At 46.5% G+C, this 16,812-nt stretch overlaps 1 long non-coding RNA gene across 1 annotated transcript; it reads right to left on the bottom strand.

Annotated features, from left to right (window-relative positions):
* Nucleotides 1-5,059: 5,059 nt before the first annotated feature.
* On the bottom strand, nt 5,060-15,577 carry LOC129648534 (uncharacterized). Its single transcript, XR_008712769.1, has 3 exons — nt 15,409-15,577; nt 13,761-13,857; nt 5,060-5,959 (listed from the first exon to the last, which is right to left on the bottom strand). It is a non-coding gene; the product is annotated as an uncharacterized LOC129648534 (long non-coding RNA).
* Between the last annotated feature and the right edge of the window lie 1,235 nt (nt 15,578-16,812).

Raw genomic sequence — 16,812 nt, 5'->3', positions numbered from 1 at the left:
CTTAATTATCTTAAGTCCTCAGGTTTGAGTGGAAAAGGAGGTTCTGGCCAGGTTCAAGCTGCCAGAAGACCCGCCTGATGACCTTCCCGGATGCCTGTCCCCGTGCATAATTCTACCTGCATCTCACTGGACACTTCTGGTTGCCAAGGAGGCTGAAGACGTGGGCTTTCAGCTGGGTGCATGGCCTCCAGGCTAGGACAGCCCAGAGGGAAGGCAAGTGGAGTTGGGTAACTGCTAGTGTCCTCATTGGAAAAGACCCTGATGCTGGGAAAGACTGAGGGCAGAAGAAGGGGGTGGCAGAGGAGGAGATGGTTGGAAGGCATCACCAACACAATGCACACGAATCTGAGCAAACTCTGGGAGATACTGAAGGACAGAGGAGCCTGGCGTGCTGCAGTCCGTGGGGTCACAGAGAGCTGGACATGACTTAATGACCGAGCAACAATAGTGCCAGTACCACTCACGGACTAAGAAAAGGCCGCACAATCTGGCAATCAACAGCTTACTTTGGTTGGAAGGGCAAACTCAGCAGCCGCCAGACAGGGAGTGGAGAGCCACTGAGGACAGTCGACCAGGGTTAAGTATGCATGGATGGCGGGGAGGTGGACACGTAGGACTGGGACTCCCGCACAGAGATGTCCGAGTCAAGAGAGATGAGAAAGAGCGAGTGGAAAGCCACACACAGCCCCAGCCTCTATTCTGGCTGCGTCTTGTCTTCTCCCAGCTCGGTCTTGACGAGACCTGATAACTGCAGAATCGACAGATCTGAGCTTCGGTGGCTCTGCTCTTCTTCCTGGGGAAGGTGCTAATGAGGAATGAAATGGCCAAAGGCTGAGCCGCAGGAGGGAGAAGCAGGTCCTGAAACACGTACCCGCTGAGCCTGGAGCCCGAGGATCATCTCCAGGACAAAAAAATGTTGATCCTGACTCTTTCTCCTGCTGGCCCTTGCTGTTTCCTTCCTGTCCTTTCCTTCCTTCTTTTTATTTTTCCTTTATGATCCTTTCTTTCTTCCGTTCCCAAAATACATGTCTTAAGTAGGGAACTTACATTTCTTTTTTAAAAACTTTTTATTTTGCATTGGCTTCCCAGGTGGCTCAGTGGTAAAGAACCTGCCTGTCAATGCAGGAGACGCAGGAGACTTGGGTTCGATCCCTGGGTCGGGAAGATCCCCTGGAGAAGGGCATGGCAACCCACTCCAGTATTCTTGCCTGGGGAATCCCAGGGACAGAGGAGCCTGGCAGGCTACAGTCCACGGGGTCGCAGAGTCGGACACGACTATGTGACTGAGCACACATAAACATTAGAACATCCTTCACGTGGTAAGGGAAGTTAAGAGTGATGGCTATATGCTTATTTACTATTTTCTCATTAAACGGCTCTTTAGTGAACCAAAAACAACTTATTTGATCAATCAACATGTATTGATCTCTTCCAAGATTGAGTGAATGTGAAGACATTATTTGATGTAGTTAGAGAAAGATATCTTCTTTTTTTAACGTTTTATTTCATACTGGGGTATAGCTGGTTAATATTGTGAGTTTTCAGGTGAACAGCAAAGGGACTCAGACCTACACGCACGTGTATACGTTTTCCCACAGATGGGCTTCCCTTGTGGCTTAGCTGATAAAGAATCTGCCCGCAATGCGGGAGACCTGGGTTGGGAAGATCCCCTGGGGAAGGGAACAGCTACCCACTCCAGTATTCTGGCCTGGGGAATTCCATGGACTGTGTAGCCCATGGGGTCACAAAGACTCAGACACAACTGAGCGACTTTCATGTCACTTCATTCTCCCCCAAACTCCCCTCCCATCCAGGCTGCCACATAACATTGAGCAGAGTTCCCTGTGCTGTACGGGAGCAGAAAAAGATATCTTAAGCTGTGATATCGGTTAATCTTTCCAAGAGCCTGGTAGAACCAGTGGCTGGTATTTTCAAAAAGAGAAGAGAGTGGGGCAGTTCCTTGGAAGCATTTGTCTTTCACTTTTTAAAAACTTGGATCCAGACACTGGGTTGTGCAACACGAATATTTTTCTTTAAAAGGCAAGTATATACAGAGATTACCTCTGGGGGATAGAAAGGAAGGAGGCGGTGGAGGAAAAAAACATTTCTCTAATATTTGTATTTGACCATGTGTCTCACTGAGCCTTCTCTTAAAAAACAGAAACTAGTTTAAATGAAAAAAAAAAAAGAACACCCCCCCACAAAAAAGGGTCACAAGAAGAAAACATTTTGAAAAACACATCCCCTTTGACCAGAGTCACCAGATACTTGCTGTTTCTCTCAAGCTGACCTGCCTGTTGTAAATCCCAGAAGCATCTCCATTATTGCTCTTGTTGTTTAGCCCCTCAGTCATGTCCAACTCTTTTGGGACCCCTTGGATTGTGGTCCACCAGGCTCCTCTGTCCATGGGATTTCCCAGGCAAGAATCCTGGAGTGGGTTGCCATTTCCTCCTCCAGGGGATCTTCCCCACCCAGGGATTGAAGCTGGGTCTCCAGCATTGCAGGCAGATTCTTTACCCTCTGAGCCACTAGGGAAGCCTGGGAAGTTTGATAATTCAGTGTTTTCTTGATACTGGTGTAGGTATAAATGGATACATGTGTTATTTTATTTGTGTTATTTTTTTTTTTGCTGCACTGTGCAGCTTGTCGGATCTTAGTTCCCCAACCAGGGATTGAACCCTGGGCCCCTGCGGTGAAAGGGCCGAGTCCTAGCCACTGACACCAGGGAATTCCCTAGCTACACTTTTTAAAGAGACCCTATTCTGAAAATTCAGCTTCATGAAACAATAAATTAGAAGTGTTGTGAATGATTTTTACTAAATCCTTTTTTTTTTTTATCTCATAAAGAATTTCTTCAGGTAATGGTTCTTCAAAGTCAGCTTAGTATTTGTTTAAAGATGATTAACTGTTTGACTTGGGAATTATAAGAACTGAAAACCCAAGTGTGAAAGACCATTTATGGGGAATCCGTCAGAAGTGAAGAGAGAGCGTCTTCAAGATTGTGAGTCATTGGACAAAAGCAAGCCACCCCTGAGCTCCCTGCAGATGGGAGCCTTGGTTTCCATCGCAAAGCATCAGGCTTTGGGGTCTGTGGTCACTCACACCATCTTCACCCAGTCCAGGTGCTCTGAGCTAAACTGCACACTCAAAGAAAAAACCTACAAATAGACGGTGACTAGGCCGCCTTGAAATATTCCTTTTGCTTGTTTCTTCTTTGAGTGGCATGTGGAAGTTCCACGTTGAGTCACAAGCCCTTTCTGCACCACTAGAGGGAAGGCTGGCTTCTCCCTGAGTCTTGCAAGGTTTACATTGTCAGCAGAGGCGCTACTTCCTCATCAGCTCTCCTAACCTGGAAAAACAATCCTCCTCCACCCTCTAGAGAACCAACCTGCAAGAATTCCTCTTGTGCAGCCTTGAGTGTATGTTAGTCACTCTGCTGTGTCCAACTCTTTGCAACCCCATGGACTGTAGCCTGCCAGGCTCCTCTGTCCGTGGGATTCTCCAGGCAAGAATCCTGGAGTGGGTAGTCATTTCCCCCTACAGGGAATCTTCCCGACCCAGGGGTCAAACCCACATCTCCTGCATTGCAGGCAGATTCTTCACTTTCTGAGCCACCAGGGAAGCCTGTGCAGCCGCAGGGCTGGCATGAAAGATGGTGGTGGTGCTGGCCGTGACTGCAGCCCATTTGGGGGGCGGGTGGAGGGTCAGGGGCCCGGGGGTCCTGTCTCTGTGCTGCCGCTGACTGGCTGTGCAATATGAGACTCCATCTCTTCTGGCTCAGCACTGGTTAAATGAGGATAATATTAACATCCACCTCAAAGGATGTGGGGACTGAAGGAGTTAACACTTGCCTATGAAGAGCTTAAGATAATTCCTGGGACGTAGCTGAGCCCTTAGTAAATGTTAGATGCTTTTTTATTGTTTCTCTCTTGTTAAACTTTATAAGTTACTAGATCAACTTAGGGCAGCTATAGAGAGCTGAATGATCTTATTGTCCACGAGAGGTATTTATTAGAGACAATGTTTATAAGCTTCAAATTTCTACTTCTTCGGTCCAAATGAGCCAAGAAATACAGTCATGTGACGACCTCAGCAGGCGGCCCTGGAGCGCCTGTCTCACAGAGACCAGCTCCCATCACACGTGCCTTCTGCCTCCACGCAGTTCATGCCTTCAGAACTCTGCTAATTTTTTTTTCTAAAGCTCTGGAGCAATTTGGTAGGCCAGAGTTTTATCACTGTTGAACCTTCACTTCCATTTCTCTGTGTGTTGTATATGTGTGTATATATATATACACACACATATATATATGCATGTTTTGAGCTAAATATATATTTTTTATGTTAATAACATATTTATATCTAATATATTTATGGTATATTCAATACATTTAAATAATATTATACTATTAATAAATATATAAATATGTTAATATTTATGCTAATATTTTATAATTTAATATATCTATTATAAATATATTAATGTATATATTTAGCTGAAATAATTTTTTAATTTTAAAAGAAATTTTTGTAGATACATATCATTGCTTTTATTTTATTTTGCAGCTGATGGGATCTTGGTTCCCAGACCAGGAATCAAACCCATGCCCTTGAAATGGAAGCACAGAGTCTAACCACTGGATCTCCAGGGAAATCCCTCAAACCATCTTATGATCACTGACACCTAGTTTCAAAGATAATAAATCAAGATTTGACAACTTTAGTCCAATTCACTCTGCATATGTGACACTTTTCAGAAAGCAACTTGAGAACTCTTGGAAGTGTATGCATACACAGCACCCCAGCTACCGCCTTGGGATTCCTGCTGGTTCCTAGACCTTCGTTAACCTAGAGGGGTGGGAGGTGGGAGGGACATCCAACACAGAAGGGAGAGATGTGTGTGTGTGCCTGGGGCTGATTTACGTCAATGTTTGGCAGAAACCAATACAATATTGTAAAGCAATTATCCTCCAATTAAAAATAAATAAAATCTTTAAAAGGACAGAAAAAAATCCCTATGTAAATGTGGGTATGAGATAAAATTACACACAGAACTGTCAATGGGACTTTTTATGACCCTGAGGGTCACCTGTGTTATTCTTTTGCCCAGAAAAACATTCAGAAAGATATATTTTTAATATCCATGTTCAATTAGCTAAAGCCAGATATAAAAACATAGTTCTTCCTTAAGCTTTTAAAGCTTACAAATGGTTCTCTCTTATTACAAGTCACCTTAGAGATGCATGAGGAAACGAATAATGGATAATAATAAACAGGCAATTTCCGGACAAACAAAGGTCCCCTTAATAAGATTTAAAACTTAAGTTTCATAAATCTAGAAATTTCAACTCACAATACTGGTGCTAAATGAGAAGATGGATGCTCCCCACCTTGTCGTCATGATCATTTCATGACATATGTAAGTCAAATGATCGTGCTGGGTGTCTTATTCCCCTACTCCTGGTGGCTCAGATGGCAAATAATCTGCCTGCCAATGCAGGAGACACAGGTTCAATCCCTGGGCTGGGAAGATCCCCTGGAGGAGGGCATGCAACCCACCCAGTACTCTTGCCTGGAGAATCCCATGGACAGAGAGGCCTGGCGGGCTACACTCTATGGGGCTGCGGAGTCAGGCATGACTGAGCAGCTATGTCAATTACATCCCAGTAAAGCTGTAAGGGGGAGAAGGCGATGGCACCCAACTCCAGTACTCTTGCCTGGAAAATCCCATGGATGGAGGAGCCTGGTGCGCTGCAGTCCATGGGGTCGCTAGGAGTTGGACACGACTGAGCGACTTCACTTTCGCTTTTCACTTTCATGCCTTGGAGAAGGAAATGGCCACCCACTCCAGTGTTCTTGCCTGGAGAATCCCAGGGACGGGGGAGCCTGTGGGCTGCCGTCCATGGGGTCGCACAGAGTCGGACACAACTGACATGACTTAGCAGCAGCAGCAGCAGCAAACCTGTAAGGGAGAAAGCCTGGTGAGTCTTAAGATGCTCTTAGTGTTTTCATGCTTCTTACAAAGTGAGAGAGATTTCAACTTAAAATCACAGCCCATACGCCCGATTCAGTGACACATTTTAAACTAGAATCTGTTAAATCTTCTAATATGCCAAATTCTCCTGAAAATGAATGTACGCAGTTTCTAAACTTAACTCACAAATGCAAATCCCGAAGGTTTAATGTATCAGTGAGACAGCTAACTCTAGATCTCTGAGGCAAAGGACATTTGTCCACTGAAGAGGAGACACTGAAGCTGACCCACCATCTCACTTAGCCAAGGTCGTCACCTTGGCGGAGGAGGAGGAGAAATCTGCAACTATGACACCAGGAAATGACTTTTCTCCTGAAGGCCTGTGGAGCTTGGCTGCTTTTAACCAACAGTCAGTGTCCCACCGACTCCCGTATAGAACAGGCCGCTGTGGCATCCACAGCACTGGAGCCGAAGCCACCTGACGATCTACAGGCAGGAACCCTGAACTCTCCTTATCTGTCTAAAAGCAAAGCCTTGCCGGAGAACTCAGGTGTCATAAATCCCCTCCCTGGGAGTTTCACAACTTTTATCACCGGAGATGGAATCACTGGGATAAGAGATCACCTAAAGAGACCTTCATTCCATACTCCAAGGCCAAATTTGCCTGTTACTCCAGGTATTTCTTGCCTTCCTACTTTTGGATTCCAGTCCCCTATAATGAAAAGGACGTCTTTTTTGGGTGTTAGTTCTAAAAGGTCTTGTAGGTCTTCATAGAATCGTTCAACTTCAGCTTCTTCATTCAGCATTATTGGCTGGGGCATAGACTTGGATTACCATGATATTGAATGGTTTGCCTTGGAAATGAACAGAGATCATTCTGTCGTTTTTGAGATTGCATCCAAGTACTGCATTTCAGACTCTTTTGTTGACCATGATGGCTACTCCATTTCTTCTAAGGGATTCCTGCACGCAGTAGTGGATATAATGGTCATCTGAGTTAAATTCACCCATGCCAGTCCATTTTAGTTTGCTGATTCCTAGAATGTCGACGTTCACTCTTGCCATCTCCTGTTTGACCACTTCCAATTTGCCTTGATTCACGGACCTGACATTCCAGGTTCCTATGCAATATTGGTCTTTACAGCATCGGACCTTGCTTCTATCACCAGTCACATCCCCAACTGGGTATTGTTTGCTTGGCTACATCCAAGAGAATGTGCACGGGTCATAGCAAACACCCTCTTCCAACAACACAAGAGAAGAGTCTACACATGGAATCACCAGATGGCCAACACTGAAATCAGATTGATTATATTTGCAGCCAAAGGTGGAGAAACTCTATACAGTCAGCAAAAACAAGACCGGGAGCTGACTGTGGCTCAGATCATGAACTCCTTATTGCCAAATTCAGACTTAAATTGAAGAAAGTGGGGAAAACCACTAGACCATTCAAGTAGGACCTAAATCAAATCCCTTATGATTATACAGTGGAAGTGAGAAATAGATTTAAGGGACTAGATCTGATAGACAGAGTGCCTGATGAACTATGGACAGAGGTTCGTGACATTGTACAGGAGACAGGGATCAAGACCATCCCCATGGAAAAGAAATGCAAAAAAGCAAAATGGCTGTCTGGGCAGGCCTTAGAAATAGCTGTGAAAAGAAGAGAAGCAAACAACAAAGGAGAAAAGGAAAGATATAAGCATCTGAATGCAGAGTTCCAAAGAATATCAAGGAGAGATAAGAAAGCCTTCCTCAGTGATCAATGCAAAGAAATAGAGGAAAACAGAATGGGAAAGACTAGAGATCTCTTCAAGAAAATTAGAGATACCAAGGGAACATTTCATGCAAAGATGAGCTCGATAAAGGACAGAAATGGTATGGACCTAACAGGAGCAGAAGATATTAAGAAAAGGTGGCAAGAATACACAGAAGAACTGTACAAAAAAGAGCTTCCCGACCCAGATAATCACGATGGTGTGATCACTCGCCTAGAGCCAGACATCCTGGAATGTGAAGTCAAGTGGGCCTTAGAAAGCATCACTACGAACAAAACTAGTGGAGGTGATGGAATTCCAGTTGAGCTATTCCAAATCCTGAAAGATGATGCTGTGAAATGCTACACTCAATATGCCAGTAAATTTGGAAAACTCAGCAGTGGCCACAGGACTGGAAAAGGTCAGTTTTCATTCCAATCCTAAAGAAAGGCAATGCCAAAGAATGCTCAAACTACCGCACAATTGCACTCATCTCACATGCTAGTAAAGTAATGCTCAAAAATCTCCAAGCCAGGCATCAGCAGTATGTGAACCGTGAACTTCCTGATGTTCAAGCTGGCTTTAGAAAAGGCAGAGGAACCAGAGATCAAATTGCCAACATCCGCTGGATCATGGAAAAAGCAAGAGTTCCAGAAAAACATCTATTTCTGCTTTATGGACTATGCCAAGGCCTTGGACTGTGTGGATCACAATAAACTGTGGAAAATTCTGAAAGAAATGGGAATACCAGACCACCTGACTTGCCTCTTGAGAAACCTATATGCAGGTCAGGAAGCAACAGTTAGAAGTGGACATGGAACAACCGACTGGTTCCAAATAGGAAAAGGAGTATGTCAAGGCTGTATATTGTCACCCTGCTTATTTAACTTTTACGCAGAGTACATCATGAGAAACGCTGGGCTGGAAGAAGCACAAGATGGAATCAAGATTGCCGGGAGAAACATCAATAACCTCAGGTATGCAGATGACACCGCCCTTATGGCAGAAAGTGAAGAGGAACTCAAAAGCCTCTTGATGAAAGTGAAAGAGGAGAGTGAAAAAGTTGGTTAAAGCTCAACATTCAGAAAACAAAGATCATGGCATCTGGTCCCATCACTTCATGGCAAATAGATGGGGAAACAGTGGAAACAGTGTCAGACTTTATTTTTCTGGGCTCCAAAATCACTGCAGATGGTGATTTCAGCCATGAAATTAAAAGATGCTTACTCCTTGAAAGGAAAGTTATGACCAACCTAGACAGCATATTGAAAAGCAGAGACATTACTTTGTCAACAAAGGTCTGTCTAGTCAAGGCTATGGTTTTTCCAGTGGTCATGTATGGCTGTGAGAGTTGGACTGTGAAGAAAGCTGAGTGCCAAAAAACTGATGCTTTTGAACAGTGGTGTTGGAGAAGACTCTTGAGAGTCCCTTGGACTGCAAGGAGATCCAACGAATCCATCCTAAAGGAGATCAGTCCTGGGTGTTCATTGGAAGGACTGATGTTGAAGCTGAAACTCCAATACTTTGGCCACCTCATCCGAAGAGTTGACTGATTGGAAAAGACCCTGATGGTGGGAGGGATTGGGAACAGGAACAGAAGAGGACAACAAAGGATAAGATGGCTGGATGGCATCACCAACTCTATAGACATGAGTTTGAGTGAACTCCGGGAGTTGGTGATGGACAGGGAGGCCTGGCGTGCTGTGATTCATGGGGTCTCAAAGAATCGGACACGACTGAGCGACTGAACTGAACTGAAAGAAACCTTATCACAAAGATACATATTTCCTGAAGAGCCCATTTATCTTTGCTTTTAGATAAGTGCCCTTTGGTCCCCCCCCTTCCCCTATTAAGATGGACTATGAGCCACAAGTTCTAACCACACCTTTGAGTAACATTATCTCTTTTCGTCTGTGTACCTGAATAAAAACTGGCCTTTTCTCCTGTTGTCTCGCACTAATTTAGTTCACATGCCCCGTCACTACTCAACTCAAGAGGGTAGAGGAAAACTCTTTCTTCCCCAATACCCATCAGCCATATTTAGTCACATAACTATCTGCCGTGTGTGTTCAGTATTCCTGTTCCTGGCCTTCCCGTCTAAGGGGCTCAGATGGTAAAGAATCTGCCTGCAATGCAGGAGACCTGGATTTGATCCCTGGGTTGGGAAGATCCCCTGGAGAAGGGAATGGTTACCCACTCAAGTATTCTTGCCTGGAGAATTCCATAGACAGGGAACCTGGTTGGTAGGCTACAGCCCATGGGGTCACAAACAATTAGACACGACTGAGCAGCTAACAATTTCACTCTTCACATTCCTTCTCCAGGGTCATGCCCATCATCATACAAATATGATGTTATTTTCCTATAAAAAATGTATTTAGATCTCTCTGACCACCCTCCTCCACCTAAAAAAAAAACCAACAACTCTTGTTTGCACCGGTACCCCTTTCTCACTGACTTGTCTCTCTTCTTCCCCTCTCTTTAAAGCCGCTCCAGGCAAGCTTTGACCTGCTCCTACCTCTCCAGGGAAACTCTGCTCCATTACTGTTGTTCAGTCACTCAGCCACATCGGACCTTTTTCGACCCCATGGACTGCGGCATGCCAGGCCTCCCTGTCCGTCACCATCTCCCGGAGTCTTTTTGGAGGAGGTCACCATCAGCCCTGCCATAGAAGCACCAGGTGGGCAACTAGCAAACTGGAGAACAATTATACTAGAGAAGTTCTCGCAGTGATGCGAAGGGTCTAGGCCCGACAACAGATATCTCAACCTAGGGACCCAGCAAAGGGACTGGGAATTCCTGGGGAATCTGACTGTGAAGGTCAGTGGGATTTGATTACAGAACTTCCACAGGCTGGGGAAACAGACTCTCGGAGGGCACGAACAAGACCGTGTGCACCAGGACCCAGGAGAAAGGAGCAGTGACCCCACAAGGGGCTGAGCCAGACCTGCCTGTGCGTTCCGTCCACTGCTCACCCCTGACGCCCTGTCCAGTCCCTGAGTGTTGGTGCTTAGTGAAGATTCCTGGTGTTTCTGAATGCTTCTTCTATCCTTCCTGCTCGTTGGGAGTCATATCCCACAAAGAAATCTGAATGACGTTTGGCTGGACTCCAAGGCTTTTGGAGATAGTTCTAAGCCTATACCAATCACAGGAACAATCGCAGATTGTACAGTTTGCCAAAAAAAATTAGGCGTGTGTTCAAAAGAACCAGGCTGTCATCGCTGCGCCGCCTGTGAAGTGCTCCTCCCAAGGGGAAGCTGGCATTGCACCGCGCTTACTGATTTCCCCAAGTAAAGCTCCCGGCACAGACCTCGCCGCCAGCCTCTCCGGGTTCCGCTGCCATCCTTGCGCTGGGCCCACTGGTGGGAGAAGGGCTGTTTTTACTCTGTGACTGCGTATAGCAGAAAACACCCAAACTGAAACATCGGCATGTTGAAGGTAGTCACGCATGTGCTTTTTAAATGATGGCGTCATCACAACACAAGTGAGCAAGTGTGTGAGTTACGTTTTCCTTGGTGCAAGTGTCCACAGACTTCCCTCTCCCGCTCAAATCACCGAAGAGAATGCATGTCACACAAAGGCAGAGACACGTGCAGTGAACAGCAGATAATACCTGAACGTTTTGGGACCCAGCATTCATTGCTAAACAGAGGGAGAGCAGGCTAGTAAATCGCCAGCATTTTCCTTCTGCTCAGCCACCCTGGCGCTCAGTCCCAGCCCAACCTACCTTTTTTTTTTTTTTTTAAGATTTAAAAAAAATTTTTTTTCATGTGGATCATTTGTAAAGTCTTTGTTTGTTTAAAATGTTGCCTCTGTTTTGTGTTTTGGTTTTTTGGCTGCTCAGCATGTGGGATCTTAGTTCCCTGACCAGGGAAGACCCCCCCCACACCCCTCCTTGCAATGCAAGGGGAAATCACAACCTCTGGACCACCAGGGAAGTCCCCCAGCTTACCCTTTAAAACACCAGGTGCTAGGCTTTTTGTGATCAAAATCATAAGAGGAGCCTGGGAAGCCTTACCCTGAAGGGAGAGTTGCAGGGACTTTTGCTGTAAGTGATAGAAATAAAGAGCACAGCAAACCACAAAGGGGAGGGGAGGGAGTACAAGCCCCACAGGCTGGGCACAGGAGGAGTATCTGGGGGTGTGGTTTCTGAGAGGCTGTTGAGAGTGGGGGTTCAGGGTGAATGTGGGGGTGGAGAAGAGGGGTTGAGAAGTCCAGGCGGGGGTCATGAATTGGATTTTGATTCAGGTCCATTGAGGGGCGAGAGAAACAAAGGACAGTCTTTCAGCTGCTTCTTCCGCCTGCTGGACAGCACTTCTCTAAAGATTCCGCTCCTCTCTCCTCCTGGGAGACATCAGCACAGATCTGAGCTCCCAGATTCCTAGGTCTAGTGAAGGGCCGGCCACACAGCTGGAGCCCTGGAGTGCTTTAGGGTTGGAACTTTTTTTTTAATGTGAACCATTTTTAAAGTCTTTATTGAATTTGTTACAACATCACTTCTGCTTTATGTTTTGTTTTTTTGCCCACGAGGCCTGCTGGATTTTAGGGCTGCCTGCATCCCCTGCATTGGAAGGTGACATCCTAGCCACTGGACCACCAGCGGAGCTTCTTGCTCGGAACTAAGCTGACTCTCACACCTCGGGCACAGAACGGTCCTAGCCCGCAGGGAAGGCAGCTGAATGCCCTGTGAAAGGCCCGCTTATTCTTGCCCTAGTCTCCCAGTTTGCCTGTTTTTGTTTTAGAGGACTTAGCTCTTTAGGTTTAAACATGTTTACAGTTTTGTTTAATACAGGATTGATTTAAATAAACTGTGTATGTGCTAAGTCGCTTCAGTCGTGTCCGACTTTCTGTGACCCTATAGACTGTAGCTTGCCAGGCTCTTCTCTCTGCGGGACTCTCCGAGACAGACCACCCCACCTTGCGTTTGTCTGAGAGTTCAGGACTTACTGCACATCACCTGGTTTTGTTTATATTTATATACATTTATATGTATGTATCATCTGGCTAAATTCCTAAGGAAATCCTAGGGTAGTTACGAATATCTCCATTTTTAGATGCAGAGAGACTTGGAGAAGTTAATTTACCCCAATGACACAAATCAATCTGTGTTGAAGCTTGGACTCCAACCCAGGTTTTCTGATCCTCTGTCTGGTTTGTGTCATTTCTGCTGTAGGAAAACTGGGAGAAAGTGGAGGAAAAATGCTTTGTGGAGGAGGCAGAAATCCTGGACCCCTAGAAGTGTCCCCGGGGCAGTCCACTCAGGTTTTCAGCTTCTAGCAGTGGACCGGGGCTGCAGAAGAGCTGAGGGTCACTGGCTGGAAACACACTTCTCAAACATTCAGCATTCAAATCGGTACTGTCTCTACTCCATGCAACAACAATAAAATTCTGGCAATAAAACTTTTTGTGTTAAAAGTAATAAATACCTTCTTTTGGTGACATTAGAAATGTGACTTTCAATGCCCTTTCAAAACGTGAGTCCTGGGCCAAAGGCTTCTCTTCCTGATCAGAAGAGCGTTTATACTCCAGCCATCCAGAGAGAGTGACTTAAATGAACATTCGCCATGTGTGTCCCTGTATATACCTGTGTGTACATGCACAAGCTTATTTAGAGCATACAGATGTGGTGCCCCTGTATATATCTGTGTGTACACACACAAGCTTATTTAGAGCATACAGACGTGGTGCCACTGTATACACCTGTGTGTACACACACAAGCTTATTTAGAGCATACAGACGTGGCTGTGCGTGTGTGCTCAGTCACTTAGTCATGGCTGACTCTTTTGCAACCCCATGTACTGTGGCCCACCAGGATCCTCTGTACATGGAATTCTCCAGGCAAGAATACTGGAGTGGGTTCCCATTTCTTGCTCCAGGGAATTTTCCTGTCTCAGGGATAGAACCCACATCTCCTGCATTGGCATGTATATTCTTTACCACTGAGCCACCCAGGAAGCTCAGATATGGGCGTACATACATCTAAAAAATGGCATCTCCAAATACTGTTTTACATCCTACTTCCTTCACTTACCAGGGAATTACGGACTTCTTAAGATGCAGTATATTCACTTGGGGCTTGATGATATTTTCCTTTGATGCTTTCCAAAAGTCTGGTCCAGGCAGCACCTCTGCAAAGAGTGTCAAGCTTACTCCTCAGAGTCAGGGACCACAGAGGAGGGTTCTCACAAACCTCACATTCAGTCTACCATTTCTGCTCTCCTGCGCCTTCCCCAGCAAACAGCAGACTCTAAAATCATCACTACCACCACGTCTCACTAACCCTCCCCCTGCACAGGGGTCTCTCTTTCTGGAAACCCCTCCCTTTTAGTGACCCCATGGAGACCCTGCCAGGTGGGCTGCAGGGGCTGAAGCCGAATCTGGTCTCTGTACCAGCCACGGAATTAAATCTCAGAGACAGAGTCTGGGGTGATGTACAGTAGTTTCATTGCTTTGCCAGGTAGAGGGTGCACAGTGGCCTCATGCCCTCAGAACTGGTGTAAGACCTGGAAGGGGCGGTGGGGAGCTTCATAGTGATGGTTCACGGAGGGCGTGATCAGCCCGTGCACGTCCTTCTGATGGACCGGTGCTGGGGTGACGGGGAGTCGGAACCATTGTTGCAGTGACAGAGTAAAAAGAGGAATGAGTTTTTTACTTTCCCAATCCTGAGAACACAGAAGATAAAGAGAACAGGCCTGAACATTCCTAGTTTTTTGTTTTTTTTTTTTTTTTGTACTTTAACTGCTCCTAACTCTGCATGTCTGTATCTGTTTACTTTTCTGCATTCCTAGTGTTTATCCTTACAACACTCTTCCCCTTGTAGTTACACATCAGAAAGAAGGCCACAGAGCCACCGAACAGCCAGACTCAATTATTGGGTTACTGATGCCAGCCTGTGACTGTCTTTGAAACAACGCAACACGAAGACATCAAGAGCCGAACACCTTTACTCCCCCTCACCGGCTACTGCGAGCCCTATTCTCATGGAAGCCCTGGGCTCCTCATGGGGGGCACAGCTCTTGAGCCATGAGCCCACCGTGTTCGCCTCTCTGTGGCTGAGGATTGAAGCCACCTTTCTATTTCCTCCAAACTTTGTCTCCATATTTTTTCATTCAGCTTTGGTGGGCAGAGAAAGCCAAGATTTGGGCCAGCAATGCCATCAACATTCTGGTCCTAACCGGTCTGGGATCTAAGTGCTTGCAGGCAGCATACCGTTAACTTCTCCCACCTGGTGGGGGTTTCTGCACCTTCAAACCAGCTCCAAGATAGTGTTCTGGGTAACCCTTGGGGGTGCGGGGGACAGAGACCCTTCCCCACAGCTGCTCTGCTTCTGCATGGTTCCTCCCTCGTTTCCACATCCCCTCCCTTCCCTGCTGCTGCTGCTGCTAAGTCGCTCAGTTGTGTCCGACTCTGTGCGACCCCAGAGACGGCAGCCCACCAGGCTCCGCCGTCCCTGGGATTCTCCAGGCAAGAACACTGGAGTGGGTTGCCAATTCCTTCTCCAATGCATGAAAGTGAAAAGTGAAAGGGAAGTCGCTCAGTCGTGTCCGACTCTTAGCGACCCCATGGACTGCAGCCCACCAGACTTCTCCATCCATGGAATTTTCCAGGCAAGAGTACTGGAGTGGGGTGCCATTGCCTTCTCCGCCTCCCTTCCCTAGTCAGCATTTATTTGAACTTACCTGTTGGAACTCAGGGAAGGTCATTCGGGCTGAATGAAGCCTCTTTCCTTTAACCAAGAAATGGGGACACAGAAGGGCTTAAGAGCCCAGGAGCCCCGCAGGGCCCGGCTGGGTTTCAGGGCCTTGTGTGGCCCATGCCCCGGCCCCACCCCCCTGCCTTGCTGGGGCGGTGCTCCACAGCTCAAGGACCACCCCCATCCCAGGTGCATCCCCACGCCGCCCCTCAACTGAGCTCAGCTGTAGGCAACTGAGCACGTGTGCTTAGTCATCACTCAAGAAACTTCAAGTTAGTTCTCTCCCTACTGACAGGGAACAACAGTAATAATGGAGGCAAGAGAGCAAAACCACAGCCCGAAAGAAATGAGAGATTGTCTCTGGTCTCTCCACCCCCGAGAGCGGGCTCCTCTCCCTGCAAGGCCCGCTCGGTTCTTAGCTCACCTCCCGGACCCTGTGCTCAGACGTCACTCTCACCTACTACCCCTCCTACAAGCTCCCATCTTTTTCTTCCACCTTTACCTCAGAACTTCAGGGAAACAGAAAGAAGCTTGTCTATACTAGGGGTGATGCCCTGTCTTAGATCCAGGAGGTTTTGAGGCAAGAATGTGTGTTTCTTTCTACCGTCAATTACAAGTATTTACAAGTACTGTGATTTTTCCATGTAACTTACAAGTATTAAGCAATACACGACCGTGCTTGAGATGGTAATAGTGTTTCGTTGAGAGCTTGTTCTATTTTCCTACATCCCCTGCTTTTCATTCCTTTCCTTGCATCTTTCTTTTTTTGCTTCCTTGAGCTGGCGACTGGCGTGCACGCTACTTCACTTCAGTCGTGTTCGACTCTTTGTGACCCCATGGACAGTAGCCCGCCAGGATCCTGTCCCTGAGATTCTCCTGGCAAGAACATTGAAGTGGGTTGCCATGCCTCCCTCCAGGGGATCTTCCTGACCCAGGGATGGAACCCGCGTCTCTTGCATCTCCTGCATTGGCAGGTGGGTTCTTTACCACTAGTCCCACCTGGGAAGCCCCGCCCCCCTTGGACTCGGGACCCCACCAAAAGTGGAGAAATTTCTGACCAGAATAGCCGGCAGGTGCAGTGCTCTTAAGCTCCAAGAACATTGGCCGGAAAGATTTTGAGTGAGCGCTGGAAGTACACGCCCCATTAAGGGCGGGTCAATCGCTTACCCCTGTCAAAACAAAAGACATTCCTACCAACAGGCGTTCAATTGAGCAATCTTAAAAGAAATGGTAGCCCTACTTGGCCTACGTACTCTAAGATAGTATAGATCTTAGGAAAGATTTTCTTCCTTCCTTCTCTATTTCTTTTCCTAACTTCTTGAAGAATTAAACATACTCCTTTCAACACATGCGTTAATTTCTGATCTGAGCGAATCTGACAATGAAATAA

The sequence above is a fragment of the Bubalus kerabau genome, chromosome 4 (genome assembly GCF_029407905.1).
Source record: "Bubalus kerabau isolate K-KA32 ecotype Philippines breed swamp buffalo chromosome 4, PCC_UOA_SB_1v2, whole genome shotgun sequence".
Lineage (NCBI taxonomy): Eukaryota > Metazoa > Chordata > Mammalia > Artiodactyla > Bovidae > Bubalus > Bubalus kerabau.
Note: the sequence above shows the minus strand (reverse complement) of the source record. Positions and strands in the feature narration are given on the sequence as shown.